The sequence below is a fragment of the Vipera ursinii genome (genome assembly GCF_947247035.1).
Source record: "Vipera ursinii genome assembly, chromosome: Z".
NCBI lineage: Eukaryota > Metazoa > Chordata > Lepidosauria > Squamata > Viperidae > Vipera > Vipera ursinii.
The window spans coordinates 42,163,970-42,190,505 of record NC_139517.1 but is presented as its reverse complement, the minus strand read 5'-3'; the positions used below and the strand labels follow the sequence as shown (position 1 = coordinate 42,190,505).

The 26,536-nt window shown below is 42.9% G+C and overlaps 1 long non-coding RNA gene across 1 annotated transcript in view; it reads left to right on the top strand.

The window, feature by feature from the left end:
- The window catches only part of LOC310649767, a 29,708-nt gene extending 9,930 nt beyond the window's left edge, over positions 1-19,778 (top strand). The window contains exons 2-4 of the long non-coding RNA XR_014494305.1: positions 14,997-15,039; positions 15,923-15,993; positions 19,715-19,778. This is a non-coding gene — a long non-coding RNA (uncharacterized lncRNA). The remainder of the gene's footprint in view (positions 1-14,996; positions 15,040-15,922; positions 15,994-19,714) is intronic.
- The last annotated feature ends 6,758 nt before the right edge of the window (positions 19,779-26,536 follow it).

The following is a 26,536-nucleotide window of genomic DNA, read 5'->3' as shown; positions in this document are numbered from 1 at the left end:
ATCTGTTAAGTAAATAATTCTTAAATGATAACTCAGGGGGTGATGGGTTGTATGGTATTTGATTATTGTTGACAAATATTTCACTGTCAGTAACACCTATGCCTTCAGCAGTGTCATGTGTACTGTAATCATTATTAGGTAATGATAATCTTTGTCTTAAAAAGACTAAGCAGTGGGGAAGGTTTGGCTTTTTGGGGGGTGGGTGGATGGGTGGGAAGGTGTCAAGATGCTGTTAAAGACATAGAATATCTAATTTCTGCTCAGCTAGCAAATATAGCCTCAACTGGGCCAGAAAGCAACTAAGCATATAAAGGGATAACATAAATATTTTTTCTGTGATGGGCATTACAGAGTGCATACTAATACTTACATGTAGGTAAAATACATTATACTATGCTACACTATCCTATTCAGTCCTGGGAATTTAAATCCATGCATCTTAGATTGTCGAAGTTGAGAAACACTGATATAGACCAATAATGTTAGACTCATACTACGAATAGTTCTTGACTTATGTCTGCTTATTTAATGACGATCTGGAATTATGCAGCCTTAGAAAAGGTACTTTATAGCCTATAAAACACATCCAGCTGTTCTAAAATATTGCACTGCCATTCCTGTGGTCACGTAATTGTGATCTAGGTGCTTGGCAACCTATTTGCACTTAGGACTGGTTGCCAAGCACCCTGTGATCATGTGATTGCATTTGTAATCCCTGCCTGTTTCCCCACAAAGACAGTGGGGAAACCAGTAGAGAATGGTTGTAAACTGCTGCTGTCTGCTAAGAGGATTCCCCCTTGTCTCTAAGGACTGATTGAAAGAGCTCTCTGCTGTGGGGACATCTTTGGTGGGGTGTAGAAATAGAGCATAAATCTTGAATGTTTAAGCGCTATCCCTGTCAGAGAAATTTCCTTTCTGTGCACATTGAGGAGTGAACTTTTTTTGGCAGGAAGCTATTTTAGCCAGCCCCAAGAAATAAGAGGGAGCTGAAATCCAAGCAGATAATGGAGAGGCAGCATGATATAAGTAAAGAGTGTGAGTGTCTCAGGGAGGTAGAGGAGGACTGGCATAGGCTGCATGCCAAATGTGTTGTGTCGGTTCGGGAATCAGAGAGACTCAGACTTCAGGCGTGCAATGACTTTATTAGGAGGAAATGTGGTCCAGAACTGAGGAACAAAGGTTCCTCAGTTAATATTTTATACCTGCCTTATTTTATACCTGACCAGGTGAATGCCTGGCCAATAGGTTTAAACTCAGGTTTCCCGCCAGCTGGGCAGCCAATCCCTTTAAATCCGGCTTTCCCGCTGAACGTTGTTCCTGCACAGAGCTTTTCCAGCTCCGCACCTCCTTATTCAGCTGTCACACGTGTATGCTATGCCAGCATACACTACAAAATGTCTATCTGAAATCTTGCTTCGATTTCAGTAAGGAAGATTTTCAGCTTCTGAGTAGAGCCTCTCAGGATCTCTCCCGCCCGCCCCCCACCCCCCATTTGAGGCATCCCATGCTCTTAATGTGGAACACCATTTGCTTAACCTGCAAGTTTGCTTAACGATCACAACTAAGAATGCCAAATTTCTGATCGTTGAGCAAAGCAGTCATGTAAAGTCTTGCTTTGCTCAGTGATAGATTCCAGTCCCAATTGTGTTCATAAATGGAGGACTATCCATACCTTTAAAAGGGTAACCAATGCTCCTTCATATCTTATTTTAATCTCTTTGTCAATTATTTATTTATTTATTTATTGATGGGATTTATATCCCACCCTATCTCCCGAAGGACTCAGGGCGGCTAACAACAAAACATATAATAAGTACAGAAATCAAGATAAAAATAAAATTAAAAACATCTGTGCAATAAATTAAAATTAAAGAACAGATCTAGTTAAGAGGAGGAAAAATTATATTTTATCCATCCATCCATCCATCCATCCATCCATCCATCCATCCATCCCTCTATTTATTTATTAAATTTAGTTATTAAAATATGTCTATACATATACATTAAAATATAAATAAATTAAAATCAAAGGTTACATGGAGAGGGTGGGGGGGTCATTACTCGATCAACCACCTCTACTGTGCTGTTTCACCTTTGGTACCAAAGCCAACTGGCAGAGCCACATCTTTAGGTGCTTACAAAAGGATAGCTGGGTTGGGGCCAACCTCACATTGGGGGGAACATATTCCAGAGGATAGGAGCCACAGCAGAGAAGGCCCTCCTCCTGTACCTTGGCAACCAGAAAATCAGGCTGATGGGACCCACAGTATACTTCTTCTGCCAGCATGAATGTGACGGGTCAATCTGAATGGGGTAGCACAGTTCCTCAAGTAACCTGGATCTATTCCATAAAGGGCTTTAAAGGTGATCAACCCCTTGAATTGTACTTGAAAGCAGACTAGCAACCAATGCAGCTTGCAGAGCAGCAGTGTTATAGGGCCATTCTTGGGCCTTCCAAAACTGCCCGTGCTACCGCACTCTGCACCAGCTGTAGCTTCCAAAACCTCTTCAAGGGTAGTCCCATGTAGAGTGCATTACAATAGACCAGCTGTGAGATGACCAGGGACTGAACAACTGAGTGCAGGGAATTCTGATCCAAGAAAGGTCGCATCTGGTGCACAATGCAGAAGCGAGGCTTTCCTAGCCATGAATGCCACCTGCTCCTTGAGCAGGACTTGTGAGTACAGTGGAACAGGGCTGTGGTGTATTCACAACCACACTGCAGGCTGGTGCACATGCAACTTGTATGAGTGACAGGCTGGTATGCCTGCAGCTCAACTCGCACAAGCAGCGGGCCAGGACCTGCATGAGTGTGCAGCAGAACTTGCAGTCAAGCTCTGTGTACATGTGCACCAACCTGCTGCTCGTGTGTCCCTGTTTCCCCTCTTCCCTCCCCCACCTGGGCCACCAAGCCGCAAAGGTTGGGGACGGAATGATCTCACACAGCAATTTCATATAGATGTTGAAGAGTGGAGAAAGTATCAAGCCCTGCAGCACACCACAAAATAGCAGCCAAGGACTGGACCTCTCACTCCCTATCAGTACCGATTGGGACCACCCACCGAGTAAAGAGCTGAACCAGCACAGAATTATGCCTCCCAACCCACAGCCCACCCAAAAGGATACCATTGAAAGTCGCTAAGAGGTAAAGGAAAGCAAGGATGGTTGCATTATTCCCATCCCGCTCTTGCTAGCACAAGTGCTAGTAATACTATTTCCATCCCCTAACTGGGCCTGAATCCTGACTGAAAGGGCTTCAGATAATCCATTTCATCCAAGACTCTCTGCAACTGCCAGGCCACCACCTAGATATGTGGAATTTGCAACCAGAGGGGGAAAATACACTGGATCTTGCTTATTCCAACATCAAGAATGCTTTCAAAGCTATCCCCTGCCCTCACTTGGGCTCCTCTGACCATCTCTCAGTGCTGCTTATTCCAGCATATATTAGTCAGAGTGAAACCTGCAGTAAAGCAGGTGAGGGTTTGGACAGAGGGAGCTATAGAAGCATTAGAAGACTGCTTTGAGTGCACAGATTGGGGCATGTTTAAGGAAGCAGCTACTGATAACCAACATACAAATGTTGAGGAGTATACCACCACGGTATCTGCATATATCCAAAAGTGCATAGATGATGTCTGTGTCCTGAAAACCATTGTTGTGAGGGCAAATGATAAACCGTGGATGACTTATGAGGTCCGCAAGATGCTGAAAGCACGGAACGTGGCTTTTAAATCTGGCGACATGCTGGCACTTAGAACAGCCAGAGCAAATCTGAAAAGTGCCATAAAAGATGCAAAGCAAGCCCATTGCCAGAAAATTCAGAACTTTTTTCAAGACCCCACAAACACCAGGCGAATGTGGAAAGGAATCCAGACCATTACAGATTACAAGGTGAATCCACCGAGATGCAAGGACGACATGGGACTTCCTAAACAAACAATGCATTTTTTGCTAATTTGAGACATCAAAAAGCACTCCTGCTAGGAAAGCTGTGCCCCATCCTGATGAGCAAGTACTAAGCTTTGATGTCCGGAAAACACTATGGAAAGTTAACATTTGGAAAGCAGCAAGCCCAGATAATTAATTTTTTTAATTTAATTTAATAACATTTATATACCGCCCTTCTCCCTGAGGACTCAGGGCGGTTCACAGGGCAGAATAAAATAACCAATACAAACATTAAAAACAAATTAAACAATTGCCCTAGTTAAAAACAATATAAATACAACGCTAAAAACCCCCAGAAAAATTAAAAAACAAAAAATAAAACAACCCCAACACTCCCCCTCAGGCTAGGCCGGCTTGTACAAACAAAAATGTCTTGAGATCGCGGCGAAAGGAGCGAAGATCGGGCGCCATCCGGAGCTCTACCGGTAGCTGATTCCACAGCTCCGGAGCGCCCACAGAGAAGGATCTCCCCCTGGGGGCCACCAATCGACATTCTCTGATCGGTGGCACCCTGAGGAGGCCCTCTCTGTGGGAACGCACAGGGCGCAGGGAGCTTGATGCCGGCAGCAGATGTTCCCTGAGGTACTCCGGCCCCATGCCATGGAGTGCTTTGAATACCGTTACCAGTACCTTGAATCTCACCCGGAAGACAACTGGCAACCAATGCAGCTCACGGAGCAGAGGTGTAACGTGGGAGTATCGGGAGACTCCCAACACCACTCTCGCGGCTGCATTCTGTACCAGTTGGAGCTTCCGAGTGGTCCTCAAGGGCAGCCCCATGTAGAGAGCGTTGCAGTAGTCCAGACGAGAGGACACGAGCGCATGAGTGACCGTGCACAGATCATCCCGGCTAAGATAGGGCCGCAACTGACGCACCAGGCGAACCTGTGCAAAGGCCCCCCTAGTCACGGCTCCTATATGATCTTCCAAGGTGAGCCGTGAATCTAGGAGGACCCCCAAGTTGCGAGCCCTATCTACGGGGGGTAATAATTCACCCCCCATAGTTAGAGGTGGAATGTCCGAATAAACCCGGGATGAAGATATGCAAAGCCACTCAGTCTTGTCGGGGTTGAGCTGGAGTCTGTTCCTCCCCATCCAGACCCGAACCGCCTCCAGGCAACGGGACATCACGTCGAGGGCATCACTGGGGTGGTTTGGGGTCGAAAAGAAAAGTTGGGTATCATCAGCGTACTGATGATACCCAACTCCAAAGCCACGAATGATCTCACCCAGCGGCTTCATGTAGATGTTGAACAGGAGAGGCGAGAGGACCGACCCCTGAGGAACTCCACAAATGAGAGACCTCGCGGTCGACCTCTGCCCCCCTGCCAACACCGACTGCGAACGTCCCAAGAGATAGGAGGAGAACCACCGTAAAACTGTGCCTCCCACTCCCAATCCCCTGAGACGCCGCAGCAAGATACCATGGTCGATGGTATCGAAAGCCGCCGAGAGGTCTAATAGGACTAGGACAGAGGAATGCCCCCTGTCCCGAGCCCTCCAGAGATCATTCACCAGCGCGACCAATGCCGTCTCCGTGCTGTGCCCGGGCCTGAAACCCGATTGGTACGGGTCTAGATAATCCGCTTCATCCAGGACCAGAGGGAGCTGATGCGCCACCACACTCTCAACAACCTTCGCAAGAAAGCGAAGGTTGGAGACAGGACGAAAGTTATTCAATACAGCCGGGTCCAGGGCAGGCTTCTTGAGGAGAGGCCTCACCACCGCCTCCTTCAAGACGGCGGGGAAGATACCCTCACTCAAAGAAGCCGATATAACTGCCTGGAACCAGCTGCGTGTCCTCTCCCGGGCTGCATAAACCAGCCAGGAAGGGCACGGGTCCAATAAACATGTGGTGGTGCTCAGCCTCCCCATGATAACATCCCTGGATGTGTCCTTAGAGATTATGCTTGTGTTCTCACAGATATTTTCAATCTCTCATTGTAGCAGGCAGTGGTCCCATCGTGTTTTAAGACGGCCATCATCTTGCCAGTGCCAAAAAAGTCCACAATTACAAGCCTCCATGATTACCATCCGGTTGCAATAACATCCACCATTATGAAATGCTTTGAGAAGCTGATAAAGGACTTTATTGTATCTAGCCTCCCACCAGCATTTGACCCGCTTCAGTTTGCCTACCGACCAAATCGCTCTATGGAGGATACTATCTCTTCTGTTCTCCATCTGAGCTTGAAGCACTTAGAGGAAAGAAATGCTCATGTACATTTGTTGTTTGTCGACTTCAGTTTGGCATTTAACACAATCATTCCCCAGCATCTAGTAGACAAACTGGGCCTTTTAGGCTTAAACACCCCTTTGTGCAATTGGATTCTGGATTTTCTTACCAACAGGCCCCAATATGTGCGAGCTGGAACTAATACTTCTACAGTAATACCATTTCCTTGAGCATAGGTTCTCCTCAGGGTTGCATCCTAAGTACACTGCTGTTCACCTTGTTGACCCATGATTGTTGTGCTAGGTTTGCTACCAACCATATTATAAAGTTCGCAGATGATACAACAGTAGTGGGCCTTATTCATGATGACAGTGTGGAAGCTTACTGCAAGGAGGTTGAGGGGTTGGTGAACTGGTGTAAAGAAAACAGCCTAGTTTTAAATACTGGTAAAACCAAAGAAATCATTGTCGATTTCAGAAAAGGCAGGGACAGCCACACTTCTCTGTGTATTAATGATTCACCTGTGGAGATGGTTACCAGCATCAAACTCCTGTGTGTGCAGCTAACAAGTAGGCTGGCTTGGCCGATCAACAGTGAGAAACTGGTGAAACGGGCACAGCAGCGCCTGCACTTTTTGTGTCAAAAGAAAAAGCACATCTCCCTTCCCCTGTTCTGACTACTTTCTACAGGGGGACGATTGAGAGCATCCTGTCATACAGCATCACAGTCTGGTTTGGAAGCATCACTGCTTCAGACAGAAAGGCAGTGCAGAGAGTGGTGAGGATGGCCGAAAAGATCATTGGCAGTTCCCTCCCTCCCATCCAGGACATAGCACAGAAGTGTTGTTTGAACAGGGTCCGTAAGATTATCTGGGACACTACTCATCCTCTTCACCAGGGCTTTTCAACCTTTTCACCCATTGTACCACTTTTAGGATATGGCAACATCTGAGTACCACCAGTCGCCTAGCAAGGTGCCATAAACTTGATGACCCCCCAAAAAGGAAAAAAAGTACAGGTAGTCCTCAACTTACAACAGTTCACTTAGTGATTGTTCGAAGTTACAATGGCACTGAAAAAAGTGCCCCCCAAGCCACAGCCGAACAAGACACATGCCTGCTGCCCGGCGGCGCTCTTCCTCTTGTCCGAGGTTTTCATTGTTGTGAGCAGGATTGGCAGTGGGGGTGGGGTTTGGTTTTTATTCCCCCCATCTGCTGGGTGGTTTCAGCAGGTTTTGGTCACTTCACATGACCCTGAAACACTGTGACCAACATAAATATGAATCAGTTGCCAAGCATCTGAATGTAAATCACAAGACCCTGGGGATGCTGCAACATTCCAGCTGATCGGCGCTTCTTCTGGGCTCAGAAGCGCCAGGATCAGTGCCGAGCTCCAGCTGGAGACTGGCACTGATCCTGGTGCTTCCACTGAGCCCTGACAGCCCCGAAGAAGCGCTGATCCTGGCACTTCAGTTGAGCCCTGACAGCCCTGAAGCTCCAGCCATCTCTTGCTCAGGCTTGTGTGGTGCTGCCACCAATTCAACTCATTCCCCTCCCCTGCTACCACTTTTCTAGGATGGTCACGTACCACCTACCAGGTGCCAATGTACCACAGGTGGTACCCGTACCACTAATTGAAAAGCGCTGCAACCTGATTTCCTTGTTACCTTCTGGGAGGAGGCTTCATGGTATCCGTAGTAGAACATCTAGATTCAACCATAGTTTCATTCCATACAGCATTAACCTTGTGAACTCTCAGGCTTCCTCCTTCCGTTATATATTCAAGTTAGACAGTATTTAATATTTTATTGTTATGTATATGTAGGCATGTGGGTCTATACATATGTTGTATGTAGTATATTTTAGGTGTGTCATGTATGTGTCTCACTTTGAGAGTGGGCAACTAAATTTCATTTTTGATGTGCACCATTGTGACCACAGTAAAAAAATGACAATAAAGATTATCTTATCTTTTTTATTTCAACTTTTATCTGCATTTGGAGCTTAAAGACATAGCATAGCATTGAAAAGTTGATAATCTGACATAGAACTAATTTGTGATTATTGTGTTCTCCCTTTTCTTTACTAAGACAAAGAATTAAGTAGAAATGTTTTGCTTTGTTTCCCTCAACTATCTTTGGGGGGGGAAAAAAGAGATATTTGTCCTTAATGCTCTTCTTCAAGAAATGTTATCCTTCATAGAAAGATTATCCAAGAAGTAGCCTCTGCAAAGAAAGGTTATGCAGGAAGGATTGATTATAGGAGTAGAGGAAGATTTATGCCATGGAATAGGACAATTGGAAAACACCTTCTTTTAAAGATACAGATGCTTTTTCATGCAATAAGAGAGACACGATGTCGACTAGTGTGTTTCTCAGTCATGACTGGCTGGGGAATTCTGTCCACACATCTTAAAGTTGTAGAGAATCAGAAACACTGATATAGACAGGGCTTTTTTTTCTCATAGAACGCTCAGAACTGCGTTCCGGAACCTTTTTTTTGCAAAAAAAACCAAACAAACAAAAACAACCCAGCTCCCCTATTGGTTTTCCTAAGCCTGTTGCAGGGCTAGCAATCTTGGCTCTTTTTTATGACTCGTGGACCTCAACTCTCAGAAATCCTGAGTCAGCCATGCTGAGGGGAGAGGTTTCCAAGCTGAGACATGCTGGCTCAGGAATTCTGGGAGTTGAAGTCCTTGAGTCATAAAAGAGCCTGCACTAGAGGAGGACATTAAAATTATTTATAGGATTACTTCTTTAGGAACTAAACTTTTAGAATCTAAAACAGCTAATTTAGAAAAGCCAACAGGAAAGAACCTCACATTTTTCATTTGCTTCTGTCTTTTGGAAGGTAAAATTAAGATAGCAAAATAGTCTATTTCTTATGTTAACATCTCTGCAATGAAATCAAAGGTAACAGGAAAGAAATGAGAAACATTTTTCTCAATGTAATATGTCTAATTTAGCTGATTCTATAAAAAAATAGTACCGTATTTTCTGGCGTATAAGATGACTTTTTAACCCATGAAAATCTTCTCAAAAGTCAGGGGTCGTCTTATACGCCGGGTGCTGAAACTTTAGGGACAGGGCTGGCTGGAAAACCTGGAGCGGATCTCCCATTTGGTCTGCGCAGGGAAAATGGGACCAATTGGAGAAGAAGCTGCAGTCTGTAATTTTTTACAGGCTGGGGTCTGGGCGTCTTTCCTTCTAAAGTTGAAGAGCAGCTGCAGTCTATCCCAACTTGAAAGGCAGGTGGGGAATGCAGCAGCCAGAGCAGCTGCTTAGCTCTAAGGACGCATTTGACTCAGGAACTGGGCGGGCTGGCTGGAAAACCTGGAGCAGATCTCCCATTTGGTCTGCGCAGGGAAAGCTTTAGAGTGAATTAGGAAAAGTTTAATCCACTTGCACTGTTTTATGTTTATATGTTGGATGACAAACAGCCTTATGTTTATAAGTGACAGTTTTCCTACTAAGTACCTGCATGTCATAAACATTTGAATTAAAATTACCATATTAAAATCAAATCTGATGTTTTTTTAATTTTTATTTGGTGTGCGTTGGAAGAGGGGTAGTCTTATACGGTGAGTATAGCCCAAACCCTATAATTTAACAGGAAATGTAGAGGGTCGTCTTATACGCCCAGTCGTCTTATACGCCAGAAAATACGGTATCTTTTGTACACTCTTGAAAACTATTTTGAATCTAAACAATTCTTAAGAATGAAATATTCTTAATTTGGACTTTACTTTTACTGTTTGGACTGTTGTGTGTTTTGAAAAATAGATTATTTAGAATCTAGTTATGTTGCACTTCAGTCTTTAAATAATTAACCTAGTATATACATAACAATATATGATGTTTTCCCTGTTGAGCTTAACATCAATAACAACATTTATTAAAAAGGCTAAAATAATTTCTGGGGGTATTATCTGTATAGTAAAATTTTGGACAAGCAGTGATCATGTTACATATGTGCATAAGCGTAGTCAGTAGCATATGCCTTTTTAAAAATATCAAACATGCAAAGAAACAAAAATAAGTCCAAAATATCTGTATTACATCCAGAAATGCCAAGTTTGCAACCAATATTTCTCATCCATAATTATGGCACCCTAAGGATACCTGCATACATGCAAATGTTTCTCTGGAATCAGTAACGCAACAGGGATTGCTTTTTCCTTCCAGTAACATATACCTAAAACCAGTCTATTGCATTTGGCAATTGTACTGAAAAAAAATCTCATTCATTTAATTTGAAACCAAGTGAAAAATTGATTTAAATTATTTTATCAAAACAAATTAATGGCAATTCTTTCATAAAAGGTTGCCTCAAACAAAATGAGTTTGACATGCCTGCTCTAGATAGTTGAATGCTCCAAAATAAATTCTAGACCAGGCCTGTACATGCAGCCTACCAAGCACCTTTGGACAGAGCACAGATTTTTTTTAAAAAAGTAATAAAATCACCACCACTGCCCTGAAAGTCATGTTGCCTAGTGCCTCCATGGCTTACCACGACCACAAGCTCCAACACTGTAGATGCTCCTCTAGTCACCAAATCATTGATTAGCCCACCAGTATTCCTTTGCAGACCACAAAGATTTTTAATTTATCAGTGTGGGCCTTTCCTTTCTACAAGATGATGATGATGATGATGATGATGATAATAATAATAATAATAATAATAATAATAATAATAATAATAATAATAATAATAATAAGAAGAAGAAGAAGAAGAAGAAGAAGAAGAAGAAGAAGAAGAAGAAGAAGAAGAAGAAGAAGAAGAAGAAGAAGTTGGAAGGGACCTTGGAGGTCATCTAGTCCAACCCCTTGCTCAGGCAGGAAACCCTATACCATTTCAGACAAATGGCTGGCCAGTCTCTTCTTAAAAACCTCCAGTGTTGGAGCATTCACCGCTTCTGGAGGCAGGTTGTTCCACTGGTTAATTGTTCTAACTGCCAGGAAGTTTCTCCTTAGTTCTAGGTTGCTTCTCTCCTTGACTAGTTTCCATCCGTTGCTTCTTGTCCTGCTTTCAGGTGCTTTGGAGAATAGCTTGACTCCCTCCTCTTTGTGGCAGCCCCTGAGATATTGGAACACTGCTATCATGTCACCCCTCGTCCTTCTCTTCGTTAAACTACACATACCCAATTCCAGCAACCGTTCCCTATATGTTTTAGCCTCCAGTCCCCCAATCATCTTTGTTGCTCTTCTCTGTACTCTTTCTAGAGTCTCGACATCTTTTTTACATCGTGGTGACCAAAACTGGATGCAGTATTCCAGGTGTGGCCTTACCAAGGCATTGTAAAGTGGTATTAGTACTTCACGTGATCTTGATTCTATCCCTCTGTTAATGCAGCCTAGCACTGTGTTGGCTTTTTGGGCAGCTGCAGCACACTGCTGGCTCATATTTAAGTGATTGTCCACTAGGACTCCGAGATCTCTCTCACAGTTACTACTATTGAGCAAGGTACCACCTATACTATACCTGAGCATTTGATTTTTCCTGCCTAAATGTAGAACCTTACTTTTTTCACAATTGAATTTCATTTTGTAAGATAGTGCCCAGTGTTCGAGTCTGTCCAGATCCTCCTGTATCTTAAGCCTATCTTCTGGAGTATTGGCTATTCCTGCCAGCTTGGTGTCATCTGCAAATTTGATGAGTTCCCCATCTATCCCCTCATCCAAATCATTGATGAAGATGTTGAAGAGCTGCACAGACCTCTTCTAGATTTTCCTCTTGCCTTTCCGAGTTAACTCCTTGGTCTGTCATTGAGCAAGAATTGACTTTGTAGGGAAGCATATTATCATTTGATGTATATTTAACATATGTTCTACCTTTATTTACCAGTTATATAATATTTGTATGCAATCCACATGGCGAGGTTTGGGGAAACTTACAATAGAAAAAATATATTTTTAAAATCATAAGATTAAAACATCGCCTGGCCTGCACTGCCTCCGCTGCCTGCATTGCGCAGCCCCGCCATATAGAGTGGGCTCTGCTGCTCCCACAGCACCAGCCACACCGGCTCCGGCCCCAGGGAGGGGAGCCCGCCGCCAACACCCTTCGCACCTGTGACTGCAGCAGCACCACCCCCCCCGCCTCCTGCACCTGCCAAGATGAGAGTTCCAGCACATTTTTTTTTAGAAAAAAAGCACTGGATATAGAGCATTCTTTCTTGTGCCAAACAAATGCCTACCAACGTTTGTCAAGGTTGAAATTATTATGACTTCCATTCACCTCATACAAATGACTCCTTTAGTTCTTGCTTATCATAGAAATTGGGGGAAGGGTCTCATCATGAGAGCAAAAGTTAATAAAAAGATCCTTTAATTTTTCTTTCAGCTGATTGCATAATGTTAAATGATCAAATGACAGGCAGAACGTCAAAGAAATTCCAAGATAATATAGGGCAGCTGATGGAAATTAGACTTGATTTGAAGAGAGCAAAAGTCTGATGACCATCATCTCTTGGCTTTGGAGACACAGGAGCATAAACAGTTCAGATACCTAGTGACCTGACTGCTTAAAAACACGAGTACAGTCAGTCCCTGTTTAGTTGCCTCAGATCTGCATAACAGACCACTTGCTTCTAAGGATGCCAGCCACAGTTGCTGGCAAAATGTCAGAAAATCAGTCACCTAGACCATAGCTACTAAACCTGAAGCTCAGTACTGCCCAATGAATACCATCTGTAAAAATCTCCACTAGTTTATTGATATTCAGTTGTCTGCCACATAAGCTCTTTATGGCTAGACTGATTCCAGGAATCATAAAGATACACTAGTCATAATGGGATTAATCATTATAGTAATTATATGGTAAATTGTATACTGCCTGGCTCTCAATGACTCTGGGCAACTCATAACAATCAAACATTCATATTTCATGTATAGTTTGCATATTTTTAAAATGCCTGCTCTGGTTTGAGAGTTTTGCGTTATCTTAATAAGTCTTCTTAGTTTAGGAGAAAGTGCTTGCTTCTGGATCCCTACTTTTAAAAAGCGAGTAGAGAAAGTATTGTTTGTTTAGAAATGATTGATATATTGATCTGTTTTGTTACCGTTTGGTTGCAACCTGGCTGAGATTCTGACTTTTCACTGTGACTTGGTTGCACCTCTTGATATACTTTGTGGACACTGTGCTTAAATGAGAAAAGTGAGAAAAGGAAGCAATTTCATTTAAAATCCACACTTCCCCTGACTCCCCAGCAACACGTTTTTTTCTGTTTTTGAAATGGGAAGAAAACACACTGCTTCAGAAGAACACTCCTTCCAAAATGAGATAAAGTTGTTACTCCCGGTTGAGGATGAGACTATGACTGTGGGACAAGCACCAAAATGGGGAGAGTGAAGAATCATTGTTTCCCTAGGGTTTTTTTTGTCCAAGTTCTATGTCTCCTAGAACAGAGGTCCCCAACCTTTTGGGCACCAGGGACCGGTTCCTTGGAGAGATTTTTCCATGGACCAGAGGCTGCGTGGTTTAGTGTGCTGCCTCCTGCGGATGGGGCTTTGGTTGTTTGTGCGGCCCGGTTGCTGGCATGCTGCGGCCCAGTACCAGTCCACAGACCAGGGGTTGGGGACCCCTGTCCTAGAATATGAAAAGCCACCTGCTTTCTCTCCATATTTGCTGGAGAACTGAAATACTATGCCACATTTATTTTTCCTTCTAACAAACCTACACAGCTGCTGGAAAAATGAAAAACATAATGGGGAGTTTGGGTGGAGATTACAGAGAAAAATATCAACCTTGAGGAATGCCTTCCTGGAGGTTGATATTCTTCCTTCAAAAGTGTGTGTGTGTGTGTGTGTGTGTGTGTATGTGAGTGGGAAGGGGGAGGGTAATTGCCAGGCAGCTGCCAAGGCATAGAACTCCATAACTGGATGGGAGCAGTTGCTCCAGAAGCAGGCCAAGTGGAACCAATCAGATTGCAATTCCTTGTCAGGCTCATCCTCCCTGCCGACCAGAACATTTGTCTAGGCAGTTATATTGCCTTTTCTGATGGAAAACATCACTCTTGCCAGATCATTTTGACCTATCACAGTAACTGGCTGGTAGTGAAATGTACCGTAACTGTACAGTGACAATGTGTCCTGAACAAACAGCAGTCTGCCTGCTGGCACCAGAGAAAGAAAGGTGGGTGGATGAAGTCAAAAACACCAATTCAGTTAAGGGATAATAACGAAAGAACTTACAGAAGATTTGGTGACAACAAGCAGGAGAAATAATGAATAATCTTTTGTGGGGAAAAATGCCGAATAGACCTACCACAATTGATTCACCTGAGACTTGTATGTTTTTAAGTCCTTTCTTAATGCCAGTGAGAATCTGGAATTTTCACTCTTGGAAATTTTAGCTTTGCCTTTGCCTATCCAACTTCTCCTTACCATAGTGGCTACCTCTTCTGGAAAATGTTTAAGTGTTTCTTGATATCTGAATCTGCTGATGGATTTTCATTGTACGACTAACATCTCCTGTTCTCTGGAGATGTGATATCGTGGCTGCCAGCCCTGGACAGCGTCCCACTCACTAACAATGCTGTATTGGCTTAGTGCTGGCACTGTGCCTACTCATGAGGCAGACTGTTGTTTTAATATAATAATCGTCTTGTTGCACAGCGTTTAAGTAACGGTCACCTGCATTAGCTTGCTCAGCTGTTTCTTGCAGAGTTGGCTGCTTTAGCAACAACCCCCAGCCTGAGACAGCTCACTATTTTAACTTTAAAGAAAAACGGTAGAGCTCAGATTTTCTGATTTCCTTTAATCTTATTTCAGTTCAAAACTGGAAATTGATATCTATGTTGTTTCTATTATTTTGATAGCTGTCAAAAGTTGTTTCTCCCTGTTCACTCTTATCTTTTATTTCTTGCAGCAAGGCTAAGACCACCATTTGCGAAAATTGAAGACCATAGGAGGTAAGGGGAGCATAGTAGAATTTCATTTTCTGGCTTTTTAAAGTTGAATACATAAGATTTTGGTGCACCCTAACACACAAGTTCATTCACTTTTAGGGAATGCAGCTAGAGTGATTCAGATGCAGCCTAAGATTTTTATCTGATCTTTCGAAGAGGCCTTTGCTCCTCTCTGGAACTTCATTTCTCACAGCTAATCCCCAGTCCATTTTTTGCAAGTCTAGAAGGGCACAAAGCAAAGGGTGGTACAAGGTTCTTTCCATGTTTCAGCAGACTAGATAGGGACGATTAATGGGCTATATCCGACTCATAGGCTGAAATTGTCCACTCCTTTCATGATCTGTCATTTTGAGATAATTATGATTATCTCCTAAAATTAAAAGCGCAATTCTCTTTAATGACAGTAACTCCTGAATTACAATTGGTTTTAGAGCTGTAATTTATGGACAAGTTATAGACATTTTTATCCTTCCTTTTATTTAGTCTAATAGACATTTGAAGAGGTAGAAATCTTCTGGAAGATTTTTAAAAGTCATCTTAAGAATTGAGGCAGAAACTGATGAAGGACCTTTAGTGCAAAAAACAACCCCTTGAAACAGAGAAGGAATAACTGAGTAGTGAAGCTTCAATGAAACATGATCATAAAAATCCAAACCCTGTTACATGTTGTCATTCGGTTGCTATAGTTTTATTTAACCAGAGTTTTAAATTTTTTATCAAAGGCTATCCTACATATAATACATTACATATAGTAATTTAAACTAGAAATTACGGGAGATTTATTTGTTTATTAATTTTTTATCCCACCTTTATTACTTTTATAACTAATTCAAGGTGCTTAACCTATATAAAATTCCTATCTCTTCCTCCTTTTCTCCATAACAAGAACCTTGTGAGACGAGCTGGGCTGAGAGAGAATGACTGGCCAAAGTTACCTAGCCTGCTTTCATGCTTAAGGTATGATTAGAACTCACAATCTCCTGAGTTTCTAGGCCAGCACCTTAACCATTACAAGCTGGCTATACAGTTAGTTTGGATAACTAAACCTAACATATATTTTCATAATGGATGTTCAACCAAAACAGAGTGGCCATAGTCATTTCTAGGCCAGCACCTTAACCATTACAAGCTGGCTATACAGTTAGTTTGGATAACTAAACCTAACATATATTTTCATAATGGATGTTCAACCAAAACAGAGTGGCCATAGTCATTTCTAGGCCAGCACCTTAACCATTACAAGCTGGCTATACAGTTAGTTTGGATAACTAAACCTAACATATATTTTCATAATGGATGTTCAACCAAAACAGAGTGGCCATAGTCATTTGGATAGATATACCACCTTTTTAAAGACACTTCAACTTGCTTAGAATGACCCCAAATATGCTTTTTCATGAGGCAATTGGACTTTCTTGTTTTTCTTTGAAGATGTTTCACTTCTCATCCAAGAAGCCTCTTCAGCTCTGACTGGATGGTGGGAAATGAAAGGATTTATATTCCTTGCAGACAACTGTTCATTTGCATTCTTTTAACGAGTCATTAAAGCTACCTGGAGGCTGTCTTCAGAGTCACCTGAAAAGGGGTGTGGAGCCTTCTTGGAGCTGCTGAAAGGACTGTGTTGTAGACTGGAGATAGATGATGTTATATCTGTTGAGAGAAGGCTATTCAGTTTTGACATAGATGGCCTCTTTGACCCCTCTTTCAAACCAGCTGTCCTCTCTGTCCAAAATGTGGACTTTGCTGTCTTTGAAAGAGTGGCTGTTGTCTTTTAAATGCAGATGGACTGCTGATTCTTATCCTGATGTGTTTATTCTCCTATGTTGTGCCATACGTTTATGAAGTTGTTGTTTCATTTTCCAATGTACAGATTTGCACATGTCTCACTGCATTGTACTGCATGTACCACATTGCTCAGTTTGTGTCTGGGTGTTTTATCCTTGGGGTGGACAAGCTTTTGCCTTATTCTTAAGTTTGAAGTGTGCACAAATGTTGTGTTGGTTGAAGATCCTCCTGAGGTTTTCCAATATTCCTGCAACATATGGAATGACTACGTTGCTTTGTTTATTGTTTTCTTCATCCGTTACAGAGGAGCTCTGCTAGGCCTTTTTTGAGATTGGATGAAGGCTCACATGTTCTACGGCAGGGGTCTTCAAACTTGGCCCTTTTATGACTTGTGGACTTCAACTCCCAGAATTCCTCAGCCAGCGTGCCCTGCGACCCCTGTTCTACGGGCTTCCTTGATGTGTTTTATTTCTTTTCCTTTTCCTTCTTTGCTGGTAGGCAGGCCTTCAGCTCTGTGGTATAGGGTTCTGATAACTCCCATTTTGTGCTCCAGTGGGTGGTGTGAATCAAAATGTAAATATTGAGACTTCCAGTTTTGCGCCATACTGTACGGTTGCGGGATGGTGGACCTCCGCACCCCACAGCTAGTTTTGCCCTGCCAGGGGACCCTAAATGGGTCTAAGTCACCCCAGAGGGGCGGCAAAGAAAAGAAGGGTGCCCCAACAATTCTGGAATGGTTGTTCTGCCCAAGTTACTTGCAGCTGAAGTCCAAAGGCGCTAACCAGCCCAGATATTTTATATCTGATTTCCTGGAAAAGTTCTACAAGAAACAAAAAGCCTCCCAAAGTGAGAAGGGAGGGAATTACCTCAGGCTTTTATAGATGCAAGCAGCGAATCAAACCCTTATGGGGAATAAAAATATAAAACACTACAGTTTGGATAAATTTGAAAGCTAAGAAAATTGTTAAAACTCTGTACCTAAAAAAGCATTGATGATATTATATATATATATAAAAAGAACAAAAATAACTGTTTTAAAAAGTTGAAAAATGAACAGTGACATCTAGTGGAGGATTAGAGAAAACTATAGCAGCATTGACCTAGAATTTGGCAAGAAGCCTAGAAATAGCAAAAAACAGCTGGGAACAAAGCATTGATCTATCTATTACTGAGTGAAACTACATATGGTTAGAAATTGCTGACCTTCTGGGATTATAAACACACTGACCTGCATTCTTAAATCTAAGAACTGTTTGCAGAGAAAGAAAAATCTTGGCCTTTGGCTAATCTTTTAAAGGAGAAATTACTGGAAAACTTTTAGATGGTCAAATACTTTGGACTGAATCCTGACTGGTTGATAATTACAAGACCCCTGAAAAGAAAAACTGTCACAAAATATTGATTTCAGTGGTGTCTGTGCCTTGACAATTGGAAACATATTGGATTATAAAAGTATTATAGAAAGATAAGAACTACGTAAGATTTGTCTGTTTGGATTTTAAGATGGGTTGGCTTGATAAAGCTAATTAAAAAGATTATGACACCGATGGAAAACTACTTATAGGGGAGAGATAAAACAGATATAATATTTTCCCACCACTCTGTTCTTGGAAGGAAGGAAGGAAGGAAGGAAGGAAGGAAGGAAGGAAGGAAGGAGAGGGAGGCCCTGAGGGAAGTCCTGCCTTAGCCCTGCCCTGCTGCCCTTTCACCATCCCCTTGCCCCCTCCTCCTTGCCTATCCTGGTGGGGGGGTCTCCAATCCTATTGCTAAAGAAGCTTTGGATACAAAGCCAGGTCTCCTCACATGGAGAGGGAGTGGGCCTCCCTCTTGATTTTGCCCTCCTACCCATCATGAGCAACCTGGCTAAGGAGCGCAAGCACAGCAGCAGCAGCAGCCTTGAGGAGGAGGTAAGTGCAGCTGGGCGCCCCCTTGGAAATGTGAGGCTGGGCTTAGTGCTTGAGGGCTGGGCATTTGACCTCCGCACCACTGTCCAGCCTCCCTCCCCCGCATGGCCTGAGAGGAACAGTGAGGCTCCTCCAGTGGACCATGTCTTGGCACTTGCCCCGGTCCCATCTCCTTCTGCCAGACACCCTCAGATCTGTCCCACTTCTGCCCAGGCCCCCATAGGCACCCTTGATGTGAATGATGTAGAGCTGGCCATGCCCACCCAGTAAGCCATACACATTCCAGCCACGCCCACCCAGTAGGTCGTGCCCACCCTGGCCACACCCACCTGGCCCCCCAAGGGCAAACGCAATGCTGATGCAGCCCTCAATGAAATTGAGTTTGACAACCCTGATGTAGAGATTGGCCACAATGGGGGACACAGGTGAGCCCATAGCTCAGCCATGTTTTTGTCTGTAGAAACCTTCACTGTATTGAAAATAGGTAGTGGTCAGGCAAAAGTTCAGCATGGCAGATATGTGGTCTGGGCTGAGGTTGGTTCTATTACCTAGGGTGCTGTCTTGTAACTGTCTGCAAGGAATATAAATATTTCCATTCCCCACCATCCAGTCAGAGCTGAAGAAACTTCTTGGATGAGAAGTGAAACATTTTCAAAGAAAAACAAGAAAGTCCAGTTGCCTTGTGAAAAAGCATCTCTGGGATAGTTATGACCTGGATGACTGAGAATCTTCATAGACATTTTGCCTAGAGTGAGCCTCAGTCATTTTGACTTCAGCCAGCTAATTCTCTAACCAGGAACTAATTTAAACCCTTTACTGTCTTACCTAAATTAGCCAAAAAGAAAATTTGAGTTGGCTGTGTCCTATATATTGACGTTTCCTTATTTAATTGATTTCATTCACTGGTTTGTACAAATCTTTATACATCTTTTTGGATTTGTGTGAGGGGAAATGGAAGTTCTTATACATGACTCTTTCTATCTCTGCAGAAACAGAAAAGTCACCCAGTAAACCATGAACTCTCTCTCCGTTGTGCCCAAAGCACAAAAAGGCTACTGTGAGTGTTGTGGAGAAGATTTCACAGACTTACAGATGGTAAGAAAGCACCCTGTCACTATAATTGCCATAGATGTTTCTGTTGTGATTCAGGGTCAGCCTGTGGGTTCGGCAGTTGGGTCAGACGAATCAGAGGAGGAGGGGGGTGTTGAAGACCTTGCTGAGGGGGTTGAAGATCTTGCTGATGATAGCCCTCAGGCAGGCCCCTCCCACTTGGTCACCATGGAGACCCAGCTGTGTGAGCCTGACAGTGTGGATGAAGATGACCCACAGCTGGCCCTGTTCAAGGACGCCCGACGCAGGAGGCAGTCAAGTAGGAGTAAACAGAGGAAGGCTGTGGGGCTTCTCGGAAGGAGGCAGAGAGAGGCCACGCCCTGAACTCTTTATAAAGGGAATGTTTGGGGAGGGCTGGTTTGCTGAAAGCAACCGCTCAGATAGTGTTTCAAAGCTCCGGTATCTTGGTTCGTGTCTTGTTTGTTTTTGTAATAAATTTGGCAGACGTATTCCAGCCTCTTGCCGTCTGTAAAGGGGTTGCCTTTTCTGCAAGGCCGGTAGCAGGCTGGTACAGAACAGTTTCTAGGCTTCATCGAGATGCCCTGTATCTGTCATTCCTGAATCAGGTACGTAAAAACTGGATTTCATGTAGTTAAAAGTGTTGCCGCTAACAGCTATTACGACTCATACATAGCAATACGTTACAAATATCTGTGCATAGAATTCCATTACAGTACATCCTGAAATAAGTCAAATATAGTAGCTAAACTAAAATGTTGGATAAAAATTATTCTCTTTCCTACCCAAATGTTCAATTAATTTGTGAAAAGCCATCGAAGAATGGCAGGGGACATGCCTGAGGTGGGGAGTTTTACTGTTCCCTTGCCCAGTAGCGCAGACCTACCTGAGGTAGTCACTATATTGAGTGTTGTTGAGACTGGTGGGAGCCTATCTCTATGTTTATTGTTCCAGAAACTTTGAAATCTGCTAGTTTCCTTGGTATCTTCTCACTTCACATTCCTCAAGCAGAATGAGCTACTGGACATCCTGTTAACAGAATGAAACCATGAAAACCAGATCCATTTTGAAATATTATTTTGAATTAATGCCACTGGGTAATTTAAACCTAACTTGATTCAGCTCTTGCCCCTTTTAAAATAGCCTGTTAAATTGTTTTGCTTTGTCAGAGCTAAATTCCAGAGTTCAAGGCCTTCTACCTGCCTTTTCACAAGAGAATTTTCCTTTCTTTGTCTGGGTGGTAGATCTAATGAAATAGAACAAGGTGCTTTTTCATGTTTTGGTTTAATATTCTTGTTTTCTTTTCCATCTACAAATTTTGCTCATTGTGTTAACTTTCTGATGGTATTCTCTTCACAGCACTTCAAACATTAGGAATTTGTCCTGGATTTCAGCCACTATGCTCTCCTAGATGGCATCATCTCCCAACTGAGCAGTGACTTTGTGCCTTCCTGCACTCCACTGCTGAGTTATAAGTATGATACACAAGAAGGGAAGAAGAGTATCGAACAATGATACTGTTTCAAAGAATGAGAATTTCTGATTTTCTTTTGCTTATTGAAGATTCTGTTTCCTCCTGCTTTCTTCAGATTTTTTTGCTGCAATTAGCAAAACATGTAGACAGAGAGACAGACAAGAGTAGATCTTTAGTGAGAACTGATGTCCAAATTTTATCCTGGTTTTGAAAACAAATTAAGGATTCTAATTCTTCAAATCAGTGCAAGATGCCCACACAAAGCCCAAACAAAGCTGAAATTCTGCCTCTTTCTCTCTCTCTCTCCCTCTCTCCCTCCCCTCCTCTCTCTTAGTAGGCACAAAATTGTATGGAAAGAAACAGGACTAGAGGAATTTGATAATTGATTGAGTGATAAATTGATTATGTGCTACAAAGTCATTTTTTATTCCGACTGAATAAAATTGCTAGGTTTACTCCATGATAATGCTTTCACCTGACAGTAACATCCATGGAGATGACCAGTATATTGGTACCATTTGCCTCTGAACCCATGAAAAAGAGACTGGCTGCAAACACTTGCAGACCCCATTTAATGCAAATTTGGTGTTTCTCCTCAGGAGGGGAGGTTCCCAAAACAAGCTGGCAGGTTACCTAGCAAATGCAAGCACCCTTATGGGCAATATGGACAGATGAAAAAAGGACAAAGATTGATATTAGATAAAAGCTTGTCTGATAAGGATTTGTTCCCTGTAGACCAACAAGTTGAAACAACAGGACACTTATTTCCTAGTCAACTCAATTTGCCTGCAGTTCCATCATACGCCCCCAGCTCTTATTGTGTTCCCCCACAGTTATCTCAGAAAGTCCTCTGCTGTCAGTCTTGCAAGCCTGTTGCTATAGACACGAGCTATCTCAAAAATCCAATGCAACAGCTAAACCAGAAGGAGGTGGCTGCAATCTCTCCCTGTAAGGAATGGGAAATGCGCAATTCTTGCAACTTTTCCAGCATTGATAGTACATTGAGCAGTCTATCTAGATTCCATAAGGACAAACAAGTAACCCCAAAACTATGAGATTGAGCGCTGCTCACCTTACATATATGTTTGTGAGTTAGCACAGAAAATGTTGCCACGACAACCAGGTTCAGGGCCCAGCCCCTGCCTACCTTTCCTTTCTTACCCACTGACTAGTCTTTCTGCAGAAGCAAAGGTCTCTTCCTCCATGTCTGAATGAAATGAACCACTTCATCTGGCAGGTGCCTCCCACCTCTCTTCTGAGAGTCCGATTGATGCTACATTGCCCGGAATCTGTGTTAACTTGCAAGATAGTAACTACGGTAGGTTAAATGAGCAGAGTAATCTGGAGATAGAAAAGACTTCCTTTACTAGAGTTGAGAATTACCTACAAAATGGCCCCTAGTTGGACTTTTCTCACCAATTTCTGTCTGTCTGTTTTTCTATACATATATAAAGTTTCCATGTAAAATCCTGAGTTTCTGTACCTTTGTTGCAGGAAGAAGCCATCTTCCATTTTGTGTGAGTTCACCTGAGTGCCAGTGGCGTAGCGTGGGTTGTCAGCACCCGGGGCAAGGCAACCGGAAGCGGAAATAGAGGGGCGGGCGGGCGGTGACGTCGCGGCACTGCTGAAAAGACGCGCCCCGCAGCGGCGTAGACTTTCCAAGAAGAGTCGCGCGCATGCGGGATGCTTCCGGGTCCCTCTCGAGGGCGGCTGGGCGGGGCTCCGACCTGCAAGAGCCGCTGCATTCAAGCTCGCACGTGAGCCCCGCTAAATAAAGCCACGCATGCGCACGAAGCTAGGCCGGCCGGCCAGCGGGTCCGTCTTCGCTCGGCCAAACCTGCCGGGGCGCCTGCGGGGCGCTTGCGGTTGGCCTGAGCCTGGGCGGAGAGTTGGCCACTTCTATTTATTTTATTCAGTTTATGTGGCCACCCATCTCACCTGCCGGACCCGTTTCGCTTTGCAAGAAAGAGCAGCTCGAGAGCGGAGCCAAGCCAACTCTGTGCAGCCCTTGGGGCTCCCTGAGCAGCTCAGTGCGAGCGCCCCCCCCAGATGTTGCGCCCAGTGCGGCCGGCCCCCCCTGCACCCCCCACGCTACGCCACTGCTGAGTGCATTCTGTATTTCTTCAGCCAAAGACTCCAAAATATCTTTGTGTGTAAGAGAGAGTGGTAGAGATGACATATTTGAGCCTCTTCAGAATTCAAGCAAGAATATTCATCTATGTAGGTGCCTCTGTTTGAATTGTTACAACAGTCCTACTGTAATTAGATGTCCTGATAGGAAGAAATGGAGTATTGCCTTGTTCAATTATTAAGGGGGGGGAAAGTAATTACAGTGATATTCTCCCCTCTCCTCAGCTTTGACCTAACTTGATGTTAAGGAGGTCAAATCAGCACAAGAGCTTGTGAACAGCAGTAAAGGATGGCAAGCATTGAGTGTTCGCTTTCACCAATTAACCAGGTTGGAACAGGGCACGTTTATGTTTTCTCCTGTCCCTCTTTGCAGACAGCTATGTCTCTGGGCCTTTTAATAGAGGGAAGTGGGAGTAGGAAAGCTGCTAGTACATTTTGCAGTGTTCTAATTTCAGTTGCCCATCCTTTTCAAGTCCCTCAAGCTTTTTTGTGCCTGCATACCAATGTGTTTTTTAATTAATGACGTTTTTCTTCTTCAGCTTCTTTAACTGTAACTGAACATATTCTTTTTTATAAACTAAATTTATGTATATCACTATACCTGATGTGTGGAGTTGAAGAGATTATTAGAATGTTTGTTCTTTGCTGCTTGCTTTGTGTATCTACTACAACCAGTCTAACTCACAGAAAAAGAAAATGTGTATGCACAGAAAACTAATAAAAGTAATGTTGGTAATATAGCACCTAACATTTTTTGGAAAAACTACATCTCCTTGTAGTACAATTACATCAGTTATCAATGCTTAAAATATTTCTTTTTCCTTTTTTTTAAGCTCCATTTTTTTTCTTATGAGAGGTACAGAATTATAAGCATACAGAACTGATAGTCTGTATTCTGGAAACCTCTTCTGCTACTGAAGGCTCAGGTTGCACTTGCTTCAACACAGAAGCTTTAGCATGGTAAAGGCATGAGAAATTAACATGGTAATGACTGGGTCCACACATCACTCTAAAATGATAAATTGGTTAAATGAAGGAAGCAAATTTCTTGCCCCCTCCTGTGTTTCTTTTTCAGCTTAATGATGACACCCCAAACCCATTCAGCAACTTTTACCAGAAGCTTCCATTAGTTTCTGCGACTTTTTGCATTCTAAATAATGCCATGGTCTATATTCATTTGTGTTCTTCACCGTAAAGACTTTTCTCCCACGAATTTTAATTTTCTAATGAAATTGGTGGCATAAATAATAAAAATGACAGGAATGCAATAGTACTATTAATGAATGGAAGCAACTTTCACTCTTTTCCAAAGACCAGGAAATTTACATAGTGAAAGATAATTAAATCTAGTTTCTATACTAAAACAACTACAGGGAAAAGATTCTAATTAAAGCTAGGAGACCTGGACATTCTCTATAACTTATTGATTTACCTTAAACAGGTTGATACAGCAACATACACATGAAGGAGTTATCCTAGAAGGCTTTTTAAAATAGAGTGATGATACAGAAATCATTATAATGTAACAGATGGTCAGTGCTTGTGTCCTTTACAAACGTGATGCTAATAAAAGAATAAACTATTGTAGAAGCAACCATATTCTGGTTTTAACCAGAAGTGAGAGAAATGTTATAGAGAACATGAGAATTATGACTTAAAAATATGTGACCTCTATTTTAATTATAGTAATTATAAAACAATCTAGTATGTTTGGGTACTAATATTGTATGATAAAAAGGCCTGGAGGTGGTTATGGAGAGAATTTAGAAAGCCTAAGGGATAATCCATTAAAGAACAAAAAGGTGGTCCTCTTGGTATTTAGTCAATAAGTGATCTCAAAAAATTGCATCTTGCAGATGTAAATTTCCATCTCTAAGCATGATCAAAATCCTTGTTCTTAAATAAGAAGTCATTCATGTAACTTAAATGTAGGGCAGGGTACTTAAAATGAACAAATTGCAACAATTATTTTATAGCTTGTGTCCTATTAAAAGGTTGGAGGACAGTTTGGGAACATAGCCATAGTTTGTCTATATCAATTGACTACTAAAACAAGTTTTATAAATACTGAATTATATCAGAAAAGTACTTAACACCATTTTGTAGCATGTTTTAAAATCTCGCCTCATCCCTGCAAAGCTCCATACATTCCCATCTTCCAAAATCTTGACCAGGGAACGTTACCTCTTGAAAATGGCAAGTGAAGGTAGTTCTTAGGTTATGATGGCAATTGGAACTGGCACTGCAGCCACCAAGTAATGGAGTCTGAAAGTGTGTCTTACAGGGCCACATCATTTAGTGATGGCCATCCCAGGCAGTCCTGTTGCTATTGTAACCCCAAGAGCTGAGGGCGGTTTAGCAGGAAGAGGTGGGAGTTCCAGATAAACTGCAAAGTTACTATGAGTGCTGGGAGAGGGCTGGAGCAAACCACATGCAAGTTCTGGGAAGCTAGAAGGAGGGCTGGTGGAGTCTGTGAAGGGGAGAGAGTTCTGAGATCAGGAGAAAAAGCAGGAACAAGTTAACTGGAGCCGATTTGCATCCTTGCTCGCCAGTTTCCTCATTGAGTTTGCTTATGAGAAACTGGAAGGGAAGAAATGGCAGTCACTTGACTAATGGCTCTTTGCGACATACAATAATTACGCGCTGGACATACAAATTTATTTATTTATTTATTTATTTATTTTATTAGATTTATATACCGCCCTTTCCCGAAGGACTCAGGGCGGTTTACAGGGTATTTAAAACAAGAAATACAAAAGTTAAAAAAATTTAAAAAATTACATCAATCCCTGAAAAAAAAGTAAAAACTCCAATTAAAATTAAAATTAAAATTAAAATTCTCAGCCTGGGCCAGAGAGCTCGAAGAGCCAGGTCTTCAGGTCCCGGAGGAATGAACGGAGGTCGGGGGCAGTCCTCAGCTCCACGGGCAGCTGGTTCCAGAGGGCAGGCGCACCCACTGAGAAGGCTCTCCCCCTGGGTGTTATCCGCCGGCAATCTTTTACCGGCGGCACCCTGAGCAGACCCTCCCTGTGGGAGCGCACTGGACGAAGGGAACTTGATGCCGGCAGCAGGTGTTCCCTCAAATATCCCGGACCCAAGCCATTTAGGGCTTTATAGGTCATTACCAGCACCTTGAATC